This window comes from Macrobrachium nipponense, chromosome 16, assembly GCF_015104395.2.
Source record: "Macrobrachium nipponense isolate FS-2020 chromosome 16, ASM1510439v2, whole genome shotgun sequence".
Lineage (NCBI taxonomy): Eukaryota > Metazoa > Arthropoda > Malacostraca > Decapoda > Palaemonidae > Macrobrachium > Macrobrachium nipponense.
Window position 1 is genome coordinate 80,906,991 of NC_087209.1, and position 6,619 is coordinate 80,913,609.

Genomic DNA, 6,619 nt, shown 5'->3' on the forward strand with positions numbered 1-6,619 from the left:
ATATAATAGGAGAAAACTTAGCTAATGTAAGTAGTGATAGAAATTTAGATGACCACTTCCGCACAAAGAAAAACAATATAGAACTAATAACAATAAATTTCGAAACAATAGAAGACATATATTATAATAGAAAATTTAATATGGAAGAGTTGGAATTTGCTCTCACTAACAGCAATAAATCTGCTCCTGGAGGTGACAGTATTTGTTTTGAGATGATCTGCCACTTAGCACCTCTAGCGAAGACATATTTGTTGCAATTTTATATCATTTATGGCTTTTAGAAAATTTATTTCCTGATGAATGGCGTCAAGCAATAATAATACCTATCCCCAAACCCGGGAAAGATCCAAGTAATGCAAATAACTACAGACCAATTTCTCTAACAAGTTGTTTGTGCAAGTTACTAGAAAAAATGGTAAATACTCGATTAACATGGCACATTCGAGAAAATAAAAAAAATCTTGACTCCCACTCAATTCGGGTCACAGTGCAACAGATCTACATTAGATTCTCTCTCTAACCTCGAAGACCATATACGAAGAGGATTTGAGCGAAAGCAAATAACTGTAGCAGTCTTTTTTGACATTGAAAAGGCTTACGATACTACCTGGAGGTACCCTATATTAAAAAGTTTACAAAATAACAACATCCGTGGACATTTACCAGATTCATCCAAAATTTTTTTAACAAATCGTAGTTTTCAAGTGAGAATTGATGATGTATTGTCAAGAACATTTCCACTTGAAAATGGTGTTCCACAGGGAAGTGTCCTTAGTGGCACACTGTTTACCCTTGCAATCAATGATATCAATAAAAATCTGCCTACTGGAATTAAAAGCAACCTATACATGGATGATTTTGCGATATATTATTCAGCCTCTCGTATTAAACATGCAGAACGCATCATTAATAAAAGTATAATAAAAATAAATGAATGGACCTCATCTGTAGGATTTAAGTTATCCATACATAAGACTCAAGCAGTAGTGTTTTATAAAGATAAAAGGTGGATGAATGGTGAAGTGATAGATTTAAAAATCAGAAATCTTAGTATACCAATTAGACAAACTGCAAAATTTTTAGGTTTAGTGTTTGATACTCACTTAAACTGGAAACCTCACATAACATACCTGAAATCAAAATGTAAAAAAGCATTAAATCTAATTAGAAAATTATCAAACACCACTTGGGGAGCCGCATAGACAAACCCTTACATTACTGTATAAAGCAACAGTCCTGTCTATAATTGATTACGGTAGCGAAATATATGGCTCTGCGTCAGACGCAACACTGAAAGCATTGGACCCAGTTCATAATGAGGGCCTTAGAATATGTTCAGGAGCCTTTAAATCATCACCGACATCTTCCTTACAGGTTGAATGTGGTGAACTACCTCTCTCTCTCCATAGAGAGCTTGTAATAATGAAGAGTGCTTTGAGAATCAAGACAAGCGATTCTCCAACAAAAAAATTATTTGAACAAAGAGATATTTTTTATTAACAATCATCCACCCCCTTTTTCCAATTAGAGCTAGAAGACTGTTTGAGTCACTAAATGTAAATATACAAATTCCTCCAGTAGTAAAATTACCTCCGCCTTGGACAATGAATAAAATGAAAACTTGCACACAATTGAAATATTTATCAAAAAAATACTTATATACGCCATCACACCATAGAATAACATACAATAGAGCACATAAACCGAAAAGGTCCACATTATGCAATATACACAGATGGATCTAAATCGGAACATGGAGTGGGATATGCTGCAGTGTCCCAGGACAGATCATATCAGTTCTCTCTACCCAATACAGCTTCAATATTCACAGCGGAGCTTTGCGCAATAGCCTCAGCCATAAGAATAATTAAAGAAACATCACTAAATAATTTTTGTGATTTTTAGTGACTCAAGAAGTGCCATAGAAGCCATCCAGAGTTATAAACCAAAAAATAATATTGTACAACAAATTAAATTATCACTTCACAAATTAGATATTATTGGGAAAAAAGTAGAAATATGTTGGATCCCTGCCCATGTAGGGATCAAAGGAAATGAAGAGGCTGACAAAGCAGCCAAAGAAGCAAATCAAATGACAAGATCAAGTGTGAATCTCCCTATGAGTGATTATGTAACATACATAAAGATGGGTATTATAAGAAAATGGCAACATATTTGGAATGAAGAGTCAGAAAATAACAAATTGAAGCAAATAAAACCTGAAGTAGGAAAGTGGAGTTCATCATATCGGAGAGAAAGACATGAACAAGTAATTCTGACACGTCTCCGTATAGGCCATACCCGTCTGACACATGGACACTTAATGAGCTGCCCACGTAGCTCAGCTCCTGAGTGCGCAGAGTGCAGGGAGGTTATAACTGTCAAACATGTGTTATGCGAATGCCCAAAGTACAACCAGCAACGACTGTCGACACTTGGAAACAGATCTATGAAAGAAATCTTGTCAGAATCTTCTGCATTTTCAGTCATACCCATTTTTATGTTCTTAAAGAAGTGCAATTTAGTTGATAAAATATAAATCTAAGTAAACTTTGAAAATACGAACATTATTAGACTAATGAATTTTAAAACAAAACTTTTAAATGTTACTTAACTTATTCTGATTTTATTTTTTATGAAAATATGGAAACATGAGTAAATGTATTTATAGTGTGCATGTGTTCCTGTGTGAGTGTGTGCCTTTGTGCAGTTTCTAGTTTAATTTTCACTCATTCGTCATCACACCGAGAAAACACTTCGGTGCCAGAGCTTTGCCTCTGGCCTAGACATGGTTTTTTTTAATTTTAATCTAATCCTTCGGGCCAGCCCTATGAGAGCTGAAAGTCAGCTCAGTGGTCTGGTTAAACTACTTTAATAATAATAATAATTTGGTAGGAAGCCATTGAACAAATCTATTCATTTTAGAATTAGTGATGGGCAATAATTTCAAGTTTATGAAATTTCCCTTATTAGGATTGTCACAATAAAATTTTATTGCATTAAAGTATACGGCAAACGAAGAATGCTGTGTATTCATAACTAAACCAAAATGCTGTAGTACATGTAACATTTTGGATCTAGCTCAGATTTAGAAACCATAATATAAGAAAACTCGTTTTCATGTCGAGGAAAATTCATCATAAAATAAATTCATATTTTTCTTTTTGATTCACAATATGCCGAGATAATTCCCAGGCTTTACAGAAATAGAAATGTAAGTAAAATAATTGTCGGTAAATATAAGTTATTTACTTATTATTATCCATTAGGAAATGTTTTTAGATGTCAACATTAATTAGGACAATAGAGACCCAGGCCAAACAAATAACATTAAATGTTTAGAAATGTTTCTTTTCATTTTCCTACTTTTCTTTGTTCCTTAATTGGAAATTTTACCTCGTTTTCTCAAATCTAAATGATAATTTTGCACTTTTTTGATACACTGGTTTCCCTCCAACTTTGAATTCTTATTCTAAGTACCTTTAATTAGGGCGTCCAGACCTCAATAATTGGAATGCCAACTTAAATATAAGATGCTATAACAAGCAAGAACTATGATCCACACAATAGATTAACAGAGAAAGTGAGAGACAGTGAGTTAAAATCTGCTGTTACACACACACACACACACACACACACACACACACACACACACACACAAACATATATATATATATATATATATATATATATATATATATATATATATATATATATATATATATTATATCTACTATTTCACCATTGTACAGAGATGAATTACCTAATAGATTTTTCTCTCACACGTATATATATATATATATATATATATATATATATATATATATATATATATATATATATATATATATATATATATGTGTGTGTATGTATATTTTTATATATAATAAATCTACGATTTTACCATTCTATAGACATGAATTACCTAATAGATTTTCTCCACTTGCTCCTTCAGTAACTGTTTTTAACATTAGTGAGAACACAGCTTATCCATCACCGCTAAGTGTTATATAATCTCCAGTAATCATAAGATTTTTGACAAGGAATTTTAGACCAAATGATTACTTTTAATATTCTATGTTTGTTTTAATATTGCAGCTCTGAAAAAAAATATGCACAAGCTGACTTGAAAGTCATAATTTTTAACTACCAGATTAAATGTACACTACCAGGCTAATAAACGAAATATATTTGAAAATTAATCTTTGTCAAATGGCTCATGTAATCAGTGCCAATTGCTAACGTAACTGAAAAGTGACATTTTTGTTGGCAGTTCATTATATCAACTATTTTGCCCCACATTCTTAAGAATGGCGACTTTGAAAGGGCCCATATATAACAAAACGATTTAATTTCCATGTGTCTACCCAAACCGATTCTCGGCTCTCGAACTTGAATAATCGTTTTTGTTTACAACTTCCATTTTGCCTCTACCGATTTCCTTGTTGGCAGAAGTACTACATAAAAAGCTTTTATGCATGTTCCTGTGCCTTGGGGGAATAATTTCCCTGCTCAGACAAAGACTAATTAATTCTAACTTTAATTACATGAAACTGATAATAGAATAAAAAAAATACGGTTTGCTGAGATGTGTGCACTTATCCGAACATGGGAAGAAAAACAAAAGAGAAAGCGTTCGACTCCCTCGACAGCAGAGAACCAATTATGATATAGATTTTAATTTTAATTTGTTAAATTACAACTGAGCAAATGGTTAGCTGTTATGTTTTCCGTCCGCAGATGCGTTGTTTAAGAACAAATGTTCCTCACTCTGTTACTCATTCGTCAATTCTATTCTTTCAGGAAAGGCTTGCCCTCTTTCAGAACTAGCCTGCTTCAATTAATTTATGGTATGGCAGAAAGGGAGTACATTACTTAAGAGCTGTCGTTAGCTTTTTGTAGTAAAGAACGTGATGGAGTGTACTTTGATAATCCATAATGGCTGACCAAAGGCCTCCAAGGACAATATCATATAAATAACAAAAATAAAGAAATAAATACATTAATAAGTAAAATAAAAAATCAGTCATTCAGCTGATGAATAAATCAAGAAGTGAATAAATAAATATGCCCCATCTCTGCATCACAAGGTCTTTTTATCTGTATGAGAAATAGGCGTTGTTATAGGAAGAGTGACTTTCCAACCAAATCGGATGTAAATATCAAAGGAAGACGCCAAAAAAGAGCGAATGTGATATGAATCACGTTCTCTATTTCAATATAAATTTTGCGCATTTAAATGTGATGTTTTCGTGAAAAATAAGAAAACCTGCCAACAGAGGTACCTGCAAATGAGATAGACCACGTTGCCGCCAAATGATAACGGGACGCAAAAACAAATTAAACTAAAATATTAGAGTTAGTGGACAATATATCTCCAGGGACATCAACACATTAAACTAGTTGGCACTGTGATAAAGCCAGAATAATTTGAAAGGACATAGGCCTAGCAAAGACAAATAAAAAGAAAATCTTCTAAATGTATTCTTAATCGTATTTGCAATTATTGAGAAGTTAGAACCCATCGCTTGAGCAGATTTAAGCAAAATTAAAAGCGAATAAAAAAAGTATAACTCACTGTATATGCAAAAATATCTAAATGTGTAATAGTGCTGGCATTATCAACGACTCATTCATATGAGATATATTTGGAATAGTGAAAAAAATTTAAGAATTGAAAAGGTTAACAGTTATTGTTCCTCAGATGGTGTGTGCAGACACTCATTCCAGATTCCCACTACACACACTCCATCCCCTTAAGGTAGTGGATATGTAGTCCAGTAATATGGTGCAATTTTTTGACAGGACACACACTTAGAATTAGACCGCATTGCTAAGTTCTTATTAATGATGTATATTCTAACAAATAAGTTAACAAAGAAATGTGTATGGCACTGGATTGGTGGTACAACAACTGTGAGCTGCTGCAGCTCAATCCACAAAGAATTGTTAGACTTTACTATTAGGCAAGGATGCACTCTAAGTACCTTGAAGACGAAGGTGTCATTAACAAAATCATCACCTCTTCACCACCAACATTGACACACAGCTGGACTTCATCATTTATTATCAAAACTGCCACACAAGCAACCTGACTGAAAAGCAACTTCTTAAACAGACTAATGTGGTATATTGATTCAAATTCCCAGTCTGTGAACTTCCCAGCTCTTATATTAGTATGACCACCATGAAACTGGTAAAGAGCATCTCTTGTCGTGATCAGTTAAAAACCACATGAGAAATACCCACCTTGTAAGCGTCAGAAGGAATTCAATAGTGTGGAATACAGAAGTAACAGAAAGGCTCCAAATCCAAGGTGCCTACGACGGCTAGAGGTGCTCTTAAAGCAGCAGGAGAAGCCCTTATTGAATACTGCTAAAGAGATGTTCCTCCTGTTACCAGCATTAGGCACCTATTGCTCTTTGTAACGGATAGACTTGCATTAGACACAACCTGTGAGTCGCGACGACTAGTCAGTCTACAGGAAATACCAAAGAATTATGTCACACACCATCCCTGCCACTCAGCAAGGGTGCAGCAGCGAGACCACCAATGATAAATTTTTGGCCTAAGAAGAAATCTCCCTATCAGGTATTAACGTAATTGTCATTAATTTTGT